The sequence below is a fragment of the Carlito syrichta genome, unplaced genomic scaffold (assembly GCF_000164805.1).
Source record: "Carlito syrichta isolate Samal-C Ts95f unplaced genomic scaffold, Tarsius_syrichta-2.0.1 Scaffold317637, whole genome shotgun sequence".
NCBI lineage: Eukaryota > Metazoa > Chordata > Mammalia > Primates > Tarsiidae > Carlito > Carlito syrichta.
In genome coordinates, this window is record NW_007261733.1 from 61,689 (window position 1) to 73,787 (window position 12,099).

General features: G+C 40.1%; 1 pseudogene; it reads left to right on the forward strand.

Moving 5' to 3' along the window:
* LOC103277391 overlaps positions 1 to 8,529 on the forward strand; it is a 9,517-nt pseudogene extending 988 nt beyond the window's left edge.
* Positions 8,530 to 12,099: the final 3,570 nt, after the last annotated feature.

A 12,099-nucleotide genomic window follows, 5' to 3' on the forward strand; every position in this document is an offset into this window, starting at 1 on the left:
TTTTTTTTTTTTTGAGTTGGAGTCTCACTCTGTCGCCCAGACTGGAGTGCAATGGCTGCACCCGGCCACCACAGCCTCGACCTGCTGGGCTCCAGCGATCCTTCCGACTCAAACTTCCAAGTAGCTGGAATTACAGGCATGCGCTACCACACCTGGCTGATTATTTTGATTTATTGTTGAGATGAGGTCTCACTGCCCAGGTGGGTCTCAAACCAGCGGGCTCACCCTTAGACAAAATGGTACATTAAGCAACATTTTGTTGCCAAATAACCAATCGTTGCAACTGGTATCTTAAGATGGAAGAGCAGAGACAGAATAACACACTTCATGAAATTAAACAATATGATGATATCAAGCAGATACATCATGGAAGCACTATATTCCATGACTCCTTTTGATTAATCAGACTCATATTTTTGATATTTTGTTTGCAGGCAAATTATTACTGAATTTTGCATAGTGTGTCTTTGAAGAGGATTTCTATTTTTTACACATTTGTGTTATGTGTATAATGTATGTATGTATTTATAGATTTATAAAATCTTAATATAACAACTCTATCAGCTATAACTTGGGCAGATTGAGTGGTCTGAAATTATCTGTCACTACCCAGAAATACCTATGAGTTCCACCAGTATGTCATAACCTGTTAATAAATACAATCCAAACGTTTTTTATGTGACCGAATCTCATCAAGAAGACACACAAACAGTCATGCACACTCACACACACAAATAGAGCAACTTTTAGTTGTCAAAGATAAGCACAACTGATTTTTCTTTCAGATTTATAGATTCATATTCGAGATACACCTTTGATGTTTCCAGCCACAACAAATCACTCTTAATGGGATTTAGAAAACTGTGGTTATGGTGAAAGACTTTTTACAGGGTCATAAAGCTAAATAAATGTTAGGATAATTCAATATTTTTGTTCCAAATGAATATTGCAAATTCCCGCTTTAGATGAACTTGGGCACTTCAGAGTATAGGTCACCAATCTTGCAAAAATAACCTCTTATTACACTGGAATATTTTAAAAGAACTTGTTTGTCTTTGATTAAGTGTGCATGACAGTCCCTAAAGTTACTTAAGTTTACAGTTGCAGATATGATTTTAATGACACTAGTTAATGAGTTGTCTGTGGAGAGAGTTTTTCTTGGCAGAATGGTCAAAAATAAGGTATAGATTCTTCATAATTAAAAAGAAATAGCAAATGAAATAAAATCTAAACCAACATTTCTCTGTGTAATTGTCTGTCTTGAACAAATGGGTCTTTTGGTAAGTAGTCTAATTCTGTGGAATTGTTCGCTTAGTTCTGACAGGGCACTTTGAAATTCTGATTCAATATCTTGCTATGGCTTGTTATTTAGCTGGTACATTTCTCACTGATTCTTTTTAAAATTTGTTCCAGGTGAGTCAATTCCTAATCAGTAGCTTATGTCAGGGACATTAAGGAAAGGGTAAGGTATATATATATATATATATATATATATATATATAACTATGGATAAACCCAAATGCCTGGTTTTATTTAATACAACAACCAACAATTTCAGAGTTGATAAAGGCAGAGTCCTTTACACAGGGGTGTTCCATAATGATTCATAAGACTTAATACATAATTACCTAGTAATTATGCAATGAGCTTGTGGACACTGAAAGCATTGTCAATATCCAGATCCTTTGCCTTATACCAAAGAAACAAAATTTTTTTAAATAATCAATTTGAAGCCGGACTCGGTGGCTCAGCCTATAATCCCATGCCTTTGGGAGGCTGAGGTGAGTGAATTTCCTGAGCCCACGGGTTCGAGACCCACCTGAGCAACTTGGCGAGACCTCATCTCTACAATAAATCAAAAAATCAGCCAGGCATGGTAGCACATGCCTGTGATTCTGGCTACTTGGAAGGCTGAGGCAGAAGGATTGCTGGAGCCCAGCGGGTTTAGGCTGTGGTGGCTGGGTGCAGCTACTGCACTCCAGTCTGGGCTACAGAGTGAGACTCCAACCCCCCAAAAAATAATAGAATAAAATAATCAATTTATATGGCTTATGCCAGTATTGTGCATAGTTAAGAATAAGCTTCTTAAACTAAAATGCATATAACTTCTGATATAGCTTTATTCTAGCAACAAGTTTATAACTTCAAAGTGAATAAGCTTCAAATTTTGAATTAATAACTTTGAAATGCTGAACGTCTGTTTTCACATGGTCAGTGTTAAAAATCCTGAATTTCTAAGCATAGTTGCGCACCAAGTATTGTGCAATGCCATCAGAAGAACCTACTTGGCAGTAGTGTGTCCAAGGGCTAGAGGAAAGGACCCTTGCTTGCCACGAGGGCAGCATCAGGGATTCCTCTTCTTTGAGAGGACTTACAGCTCACATGGCAGCTTAGGTCTAGTCTGAAGCAATGACTCACATCAAGCTGATGCAGAAGCCGCCCTGGCCTAAAGCCACACAGGAACCAATATCTCTGGTTACAACTTAGAGAATCCCCGCATGGATGCCACATACATGAGTTACCACAGTCAAGGAAGCCCAAAATATGGCACCTCTTTAGATGCTTGGAACATGTTTATGGTTCCTTCAAGATCAGTCAATCGACCAGTCAGGAGTCATTTTTACCATAAGCAAGATTGCCTAGCAACAGTTGAGTAAAAGCATCTTTATTTGCTTTCAGGATAACAACTAGGAGTTTAACTCAGTTAACAGGGGTTCTAGTCATGCCAAAAAGGAAAGATTATTGCTAAATTGTTGCTCACTAATGTTGTTCTTTTGAAAATATGGAGATTGTCCAAAGAACCTAATTCTATTTATAGTCTCTCTTTTGCAAAGTTAAAAAGGAAATTTAGCTGGTTATTTAGTAGCCATCTCAGAAATTCCACAGATAATTTGAGGTATAAAAGATAATATAAGTGTTAGATTATTCTCAAAGTTGAGATTTGGGGAACAATACTGAAAAGAGTCCTAAATATAAATTGGTTAGAAGAAGAAGGGATAGTTGTTTTGGTTGCTCATATATGAGGGTCAAAACAGTATCAAAGCATAACAGGAGTTAAATTAATAAACAAAAATAATTTTAGTTCTTCCATAAATGAAGAATTACTGTTGCTTTTGGGGAAGTAACAGGCGCTCCTGCTAGACAAGACTTCTCCCAGCTTAGGATAACTACAAACCCTAGAAACAATGCACAAGGCAACCAAAGGGGAACTCTGGAAGGAGGAGGGTAAGTTGGGTTGTTGCAGCACCCTGTGCCTGGAGGAACATCATAGCAACAGGGCATCTTACGTCTTCCCAATCCAGCAGAAAGATGTGACACTGTCCTGGTATTTCCCAGTTTCCAAAACTGGTGACAGATGGCAGCCCCAAGACACTCATTTCTCCCCTGGATAAAACATCTTGCTGACAACATCAGGTGAATTGGTAGCAGCAGCAGTTGGACTGATTGTCCCCACTGTCAGTAAGTTGTAAAGGGTACCGCTCTGCTCTGTTTTGCAGGCCTGACAGTTCTTTCTTCTCACCTAAAGACAATGAAGACTGATTACAACCACCCAGAGAAGTAAAGACACAGAAATAGCTCTTCCTGGAAGTGCTGTTTGCCTCTATAGCTCTGAGATTCCCCTCCAGATGCAAGGAACCTGGCAGCCAGATGACCACAAAAAGGAGATTCCTCTAAACAACTTCCCAGCTGAGGAAACCCAGGAAGAGACTTCCCTCCTCTTCACCAGCAGGTACCTGCTGACCTTAAGGTACCGGGAAGAAGAAGATAACACAATATAGGAATCAGACTATGAATCCTCATCTTTTGTGCCAAAGCATTCCTTCTCCCATCTAGGCAAAATGAGTAGTCTGTCCTATAGATGCTGCCTTTAGACACTGAGACAACATGAGCAGGGGAAAGCAGGAGCAAACGTGATACCAGATAAACTTTGCAGTCTCTAATAATATTACAAGTATTCTGTAAAGAAAATTTTCATGAGAACGAACAGCCAAAAATCTAGGCTAGAATCTGGGTGCTAAAGCTAAACAGGATATGAACCTGCTAACATAGGATTCAGATAGGACCCAGAGTCTCCCAGCATGGAAGCAGAATGTTCAGGATATAATAGAAAATCAGGAGTCATATCAAGTACCAGGAACTTACAACTTAAAATACAAGAGGTATTCAACTGACACAAACACTGAGAGTCAGATATTAGAATCATCTGACAAGGATTTTGAAGAAGCCAGTTGGTTTAAGCAATTACTAGTATTTTCATCCAAATGACAAAGTATAAAATCTCAGCCTAAAAAATTATACAAAAAATGAATTTGAAATTATGTAACTGAAATAGACAACAGAGATTGAAAAACTCATTGGATAAGCTCAGTAGTAGAGTTTCTATGATAGAATGGTTTCAGTGCAAATCTGAACAACATAAAGCAGGATGAACTAAATAACAGTCTCAGGGACCTTTGGAACAGAAATGAGAAGCTAGTATTCATGTCATCAGAGTTGCAGTAGGATGTCAGATAGTGGTATGGAAAAAAACAGTTGTCAAAAGCTTCACATATTTTGGAAAGGGAAGCATGAGGACACAAGAAGCGATTGGAACATGAAGTTAAATACAGCTATATAAATGCACCCTAAGATGATTTTATACTAAGTGGGCCAAGAAGTTGAAAAAGAAAAAAATATACACCGATACATATTATAAGTAAAATTCTAAAAACTAAAGACTAAGAAAAAATTATGGAAAGCAACCAGAGAGAAGTAGTCGCATTGCTCTTAGAAAAACACCAGTTCCAATGACAACAGATTTTTCTTTCTTTTTTTAATTTTGAACATGTGGGGTACAATTCAGGGTTAGGTATACAAATGCTCATTACTCAGGTGCCCATGTTGAGGAGGGTACACCCTACTCTCCATTATCAGTTTCCCTCTACTGCCTATCCCACTCATCCACTCACTCTCCCCCATCCCCTCACCAGCAGTTTCCAACTACTGGCAATCCCTTAATCACTTTCTTTCAGTATGATGATAATTGCTTATGGTCCGCTTATGAGTGTCAATATATGGTACTCAGTTACAACAGATTTTCCATAAGGATCCGCGGTTTTCATGAGGAAGTGGTACAGTGTGTTCCTTCAAGTGCTGAAAGAAATAGCATCAATTGTAAATTCTTTATTTGGTAAAGTATGCTTCTGGAATGAAGCAACAACGAACACATTCTCAGGCTAAAAGAAGCAAGTAATTTGTCACCACCAGATCTACCCTTAAAAACAGGCAAAGGACGTTCTTCAAACAGAAGAAAATGGTAAAAGAAAGTGTCTCAGAGATTGGCAAGGGGAAAAATCAGGTTAAAGAGCATTAATATGGGTACAAACAATAGTATATTCTTTTACCCATGAGTTTTACACTCACGGGCAATTTTTAAAGCACACATTAATATAGTCTGATAATCCAGACAATGATATTGAAAGGTGTAGAATGTAAATGGACCTAAATAAAGGTACCCTTACTTCACTCAAAGTGGTAAAATGTTGATACATAAAGCACATGTGTTTATGGTAATACCTAGAACAACCACTATGAAAACTATACAAAGAAGTACACAAAAAAACACTATGAATTAATCTGTGAATGTAATTCTAACAATATTCAGAAAATCTACGTGAATGTAAGAAAAAGGAAAGAGAAAAATGAGATCTAGAGGAAACAAATAGAAAATAAATAATTGAAGGACCAGGCTTGAACGTGAATATAGCCATAACTGCCTTAACATGAAAGGTTTTGTTAAACATAGGAGAGAAGCCTTACCTGGGCCCTGAGTGTGGGTGCCAGGTAGGCCAGAATACCTCCCTCACCATTTATCAGAGGAAGCACACAGGAGAGAAGCCAGATGTTTGCAGGGAATGTGGGTGACACTTTCGGGATACGACCTCTCTCACTAACCACAAGAGGATTTACTCTGGGGAGAGACCCTTTGCATGGCAGAAATGTGGACAAGGCTCTTGCCAGAAGATAACCCTTATTAGGCACAAGAGAGCACACTTGGAGGAAAAGCCCTTGGTGTGTCCCGAGTGTGGGAGAGGTTTTTGCTGGAAGGCATCACTCCTCCAACACCAAAGCTCACACACAGGGAAGCCCTTCTTGTGCCTTGAGTGTGGTCGTGGTTTCAGACAGCAACCAGCTCTCATCAGGCACCATGTCACACACTCAGGCAAGTAGTCTTATTTCTGTGGTGAGTGTGGGCACAGCTTTCCCCAGAAGGGTACCCTCCTCAGACACCAGAGAACACATGTCAGAGAGAAGCCTCACCCCTGCACTAAGTCTAGGCGATGTTTTAGCAAGGTCACCTTCACCGGACACCAGAGGACACACAGGAGAGAAGCCTTACCCTGAATGTGGGTGTGGCTTTGGTCACAAAGCCACCCTCATCAAGCAGCAGAGGACACACACATGGGAGAAGCCCTATCTGTGCAACGAGTGTGGGCATGCTTTTGGCTTCAAGTCACTCCTCACCAGACACCATAGGACACACTCAGAAGCGGAGCTTTATGTAGAAAGCGTATGGAGGCAAGGACTTGGCCAGAAGTCACATCTTATCTCTGACCAGAGAACGTACTCTGGAGAGAAGACTTGTATCTGTTAGTGTGGACATGGCTTCGGCTTTAAGTCTGCCCTCATCGACATCAGGGGACTCACTCTGGAGAGAGGCCATATGTGTGCATTACGTGCAGGCCTGTCTTTAGATCGACGTTTTACTTGCACCAACCAGGCCTGTGGACCAAGTCTTGCTATCAACTCCTCCCACAAGAGGTGTTCTTCCCTCTCCTCCCCTTCCTTCCCGTCCCTGCTCTCTCCCCCCCCTTCCCCTCCCTTGCTCTTCCCTCTCCTTTCCTCAGGAGTGTGGAGCAGGCAGAAATCACTGGTAAATATTCCAGTTTCCCGAATGGAATGGGAAAAATGTGTCTCTCTTTTATTGACCATGAGATACTTGGTTTCCAGTTTAATTTCTATATTGGTAATGTGTCTTTAATATGGCTGCCACAATGAAGTACTCGATTCTGAGGTTCTTTAACAGCCGAAAGTGGTTCTCTCTTAGTTTTGAATCCCAGAAGTCCCAAATCAAGGCATTGACAGGTTGGGTTATTGCTTCCTCTTTCCTTGCAGACAGCTGCCTTCTTGCTGCGTCCTCTCAAGGCCCCTTTTTTACTGGGGATATACTTTTCCTGGTGTCTCTTGCGCTTCTTTTGAAGGACTTCAGTCACTTTGGATAGGGCCAAACCCTTATTACGTCATTTAATCCTAAAACCTTCTTAACGGCTCTATGCCCTAATGCAGCCACATTGGTGTGTGGGACTTCAACATATACATTTTTATCAGAACACAATTTTGTCTGTAACTCTTGACCACAAAAATTCATGTTCTTCTCACATACAAAAGTATGCAAATCCTAAAGTTCTGGCTCCATTTTGTTTAACAGTTTCTTCAGTTTCTTTCTGTCCTTTCATATTTTACTCTAAGCACAAGGAGAAAACAGATCACAGTTTCATCACTTTGTGTGGACACTTCATATGATATTTTGCACTTACAACACTTAGATTGTCAACATTGCATAAAATACTAGAACACAGTTAGAGCAAACGCTTTGCAACTGTATAGCAGGAGTTCCAGAACAAGGTGTTGGCAGGATTAGTTTTAATAAAGCCTTTTCTCCATTGCCTGCAGATGGCTGCCTTCTCTGTGTCTTCATATGACCTATTCTTTAACGCATGTACTTTGTGTGTGTCTCTCCCTGTTAGAAGAATGCTGGTCATATTGGGTTAGGGCCAAACCCTAAATACCTAATTTTAACTTTCATTACTACTTTAAATTGCCTATATTCAAATAATTTCATTGGCAATTAGGGTTTGAACACATGAATTGGGGAGGGGGAGGGACATAATTCAGTCCATAACATTCTGCATCGAACACTCAAAATTCATGTCTGCCCATCAATCAACTCTTGCCATCAGGGATGTTCTCTTAAACATTCCTTTCTTTTCCCCGTAAGTGAAAAGATGGCAGAAATCACTAGTAAAGGTTCAGCTTTCCTGATAAGGAATGGAGAAAAAAAGTTCCTTTCCTGGATCATGAGATACTTGATTAATGCTTTCTGTACCACATTACCTGTATTTTACAGTCTTTTCTTTTAACAAAATGCTACTTGACAAAGCTGCAAAACTGGCTATGTGTCGTATTCTCTGATCTGTTGAGGAGAGCCTAAAGTATTCCATCTCTTGGGAGGAGCTGCTCTGTTGTTTCATTCTGAATCCCTGTCTTGTGTGAGAGTGATGTGAATATGGCTGTCAACCTGATCCCTTCTTAGATCTCCAGCATCTGCGATGGTACCCTAGAGCCACAAACTCAGCCTTTCTAACACCAGATTTAAGCGTGTTTATTCTCACCCCATCCCTGCATGCTGAGGCCTCATCATTGGAGCTGTGTCCACCTGCCAGTGATCCATCTCAAGATGCCAGGCCCTTCAGTTCCAACCCTTCCTAGTCCCCCAGGCCAGGGCTGAAGACACGAAGTCACCCACCCTTAGATCTCGCACTAGACCCTGTGCCTTTACCTATGCCCTCTTCCTATTCCTTAAACCCTGGAGCCCAAATGTCCCAGATCTGGACAAATGTCTGTACCAGCACCTCCTCTGACCCTGTGACTTTGAACCAAGTGTGTTCATCACGGGTTGTTTCTCCAGGCTCTGGAGCCACTTCTGTCCCAGAGGGGGTTTTCACCAAAAGGAAAAGGAAGAGATTTTATTTTCGGGGACTACACAAGGGATGTGAGGATGTGTAAAAGAAAGATAACAGATACAGAAAAATGACTGACGGATGATCACCAGCCTCAATATATCATTTGGAGTAGTCCAGACTTCAGTGATCTGCAGATTACTTTTGGCAGGGATGGCCTGGGGCCCCCAAGGATGGCCCTCTTCAAACCATTTCACTGAAGGCCCTTTACCACGGCTGCTTTTCTCATAGCCAGAGTTGAACATCACAAGAGAAGGCGTGGGACTTTGTGTGTGTGTGCATATTTGTGGTTATCTCACACCAATAGCTCAAAATTTTTACTGAGAATAGAAATAGAAATTATAACCCTTCTACCATATGTAATGTCCTTTTACTAAAAGTGTTTTCCTATAATGGAATTTTCTATGGAAATTCATCCAATACAGACCTATAAGCGATATATAAATCAAAAACAAAAAATATAAAGAGTTATATTTTGTTTTTCATTATGTCTATCCTAGATTAATCGAAAAGGTGGTGGAACAAGGGAAAAAAGGACCCTTTTGGTTGAATAATAGAAAGCTACACCAGAAATGAAATGAATGTTTTATGGAAAGAGGAACTCTATGCCTAACACTACTGCACAACATTCAGCTATAGGCATTGGGAAAGATATACACCCCTCAAAACATATTCGACTGAGTTACTTTGATCTCTGGAAATATAATGGGCCTGCATGTTAATGCCCAAAAGCAGGGCAAAAATGACTAGTTTTTTCTTTTTTAAGATAGGGTCTCACTTTGTCACCTGGATCTGGAGTACAGTGGTAAGATCATAGCTCATTGTACCTGTGAATTCCTGGGCTCTAATGATCTTCCTGCGTACTTAGGACTACAGGTTTATGCCACCACACCCTATTATTTATTTCTTTATTTTTAATGGAGTCATGGTCCTGCTATGTTGCTCAGACTGGTCTCCCACTCCTGGCATCAGGTGATCCACTTCCTTGAACTCCCAAAGCTGAAGGGTTACAGGCATGGGCCACATACCTGGCCAAAAATCATTGTCCTTTTTTGGAAATAATCATTTTGCTTAGCCCATATGAGAAGGAAGGGAAATGAGCCTCTATCGTCTGCAGAAAAGTCTTTCAAAGAATTTGGAAATGCATGCTAACATGATCATAATAATTAATAAATATCTGGAGTAGGATATCTTGAAGAGGTATAAATTATTACTTTCTCTGTAATGTTTTCTCCACATATTTCAGTACTCATTGGTGTATCATGCCTGTAGCAATGTAATTACCTTTGATTCTAATGCTTTTTTTAATCAATATTTTATTATGGTTTTGTGGGGTACAGTTAAGGGTTAGGTGTACAATTACATTTCATTCAGGCACCCTGTTGGTAAGAGGTGTTTCCCCATCCCCAGACAGATATTTGCGACTGTTAACCCCATCCTCCCCCCATAGTCTCCCAGTACTGTCAATAATTTTCTTATAGTATTACATTGGATGTTCAAGGTCCATTATAGGAGTGAGAACATGTGATACTCGGATCTTTGATTCTGTGAGAGGTAACTCAGTATTATAGACTCTAGTTCCATCCAGGTTGCTGCAAAATTCATGATTTTGTTCTGTTTATGGCTGCGTTGTATTCCATCGTGTATATGTACCACATTTTTTTAATCCCATCCACTTTTTATGGGCAGCATGGTTGTTTCCAGGTTCTTGCTATTGTGAACAGTGCTGCGATAAACATACCTGTGCAGGTATCTTTTTTATAGAGTGATTTGAGGTCTTCAGGGTATATTCCCAGTAGGGGGATTGCGGGGTCATATGGAAGGTTGATTTTTAGAGCTTTTAGGAATCACCACACTGCTTTCCACAGAGTTTGCACTAGTTTACACTCTCACCAACAGTGTAGAAGTGTTCCCTTCTCACCACACCCTCTCCAGCAGCTGTTATTTTTTGAGTTATTGAAAATTGCCATTCTAACTGGAGTTAGGTGGTATCTCAGTGTGGTTTTGATTTGCATCTTCCTGATGATTAGTGAAGTTGAGCATTTCTTCATGTGTTCGTTGGCTGCTCGGATGTCTTCTTTTGTGAAGTGTCTGTTCATATCTTTTGCCCATTTTATAATGGGGTTGTTTGTTTTTTTCTTTTCAGCACGACTGAGTTCCTTGTAGATCAAGGATGTTAAGCCTTTGTCAGACCTAGAGTTGGCAAATACTTTTTCCCAGTCTGTAGGCTGTCTCCCTGCTCTCTTGATGGTTTCTTTGGCTTTGCAGAAGCTTGTGAGTTTAATGAGATTCCACTTGTCTATCTTCTCTCTTATGGCCTGTGGGTTTCGGGTTTTGTTCAGGAATTGGAGGCCAGTTCCAATTTCCATGAGGCTATGTCCTTCATTTTCTAAGGTTCTTATGGTTTGAGGTTTTACATTTAGGTCTCTGATCCATTTGTAGTTAACCTTTGTGCATGGGGATAGATAGGAGTCCTGTTTCAATCTTCTGCATGTGGTCAGCCAGTTTTCCCAGCACCATTTACTGAATAAGTTTTCCTCTCCCTGGTGGTAGGTGGTAGGGGCTTTGTCGAATATGAGTTGGTTGAGAAATTGAGGTTTTGCTTCTGGAATCTCAATTCTATTTCATTGATCTATATGCCTGTTCCTGTACCAATACCAAGCTGTTTAGAAGATTTTAGCTTTATAGTAAAGTTTGAAGTCTGGTAATGTAATCCCACCTGCTTCATTGTTTTTGCTGAGGATTGTTCTGGCTATTCTTGGACGTTTGTGTTTCCATATGAATTCCTGTGTTGTTTTTCCAGGTCTGAGAATAATGTTGCTGGTAATTTGATGGGTGTTGCATTGAATCTGTAGAATGCCTTAGTTAAGATGGACATCTTCCCGATGTTGATTCTTCCAATCCATGAGCATGGGATAGTTTTCCACTTATTAGTGTCATCTTTGATTTCTTTGAGCAGTGTTTTATAATTTTTATTGTAAAGGTCTTTCACGTCTCTGGTTAGGAAGATGCCAAGGTGTTTCATTTTTTTGTGTGGCTATTGTGAATGGAATTGTGTTATTTATTTGGGTTTCTGTTTGTTTATTATTGGTGTAGAGAAATGTGATTGTCTTTTTTACATTTATTTTGTATCCTGAGACTTTGCCAAATGCCTTTATCAATGTAAGGAGGCTTTTGTCAAAGGCCTTTATCAATGTAAGGAGGCTTTTGACAGATTCTCTTGGGTTTTCAAGGTACACAATCATATCATCTGCAAAGAGAGATAACTTGACTTCCTCTTTTCCTATTTGGATACCCCTGATTGCCTCCTCTTCTCTGA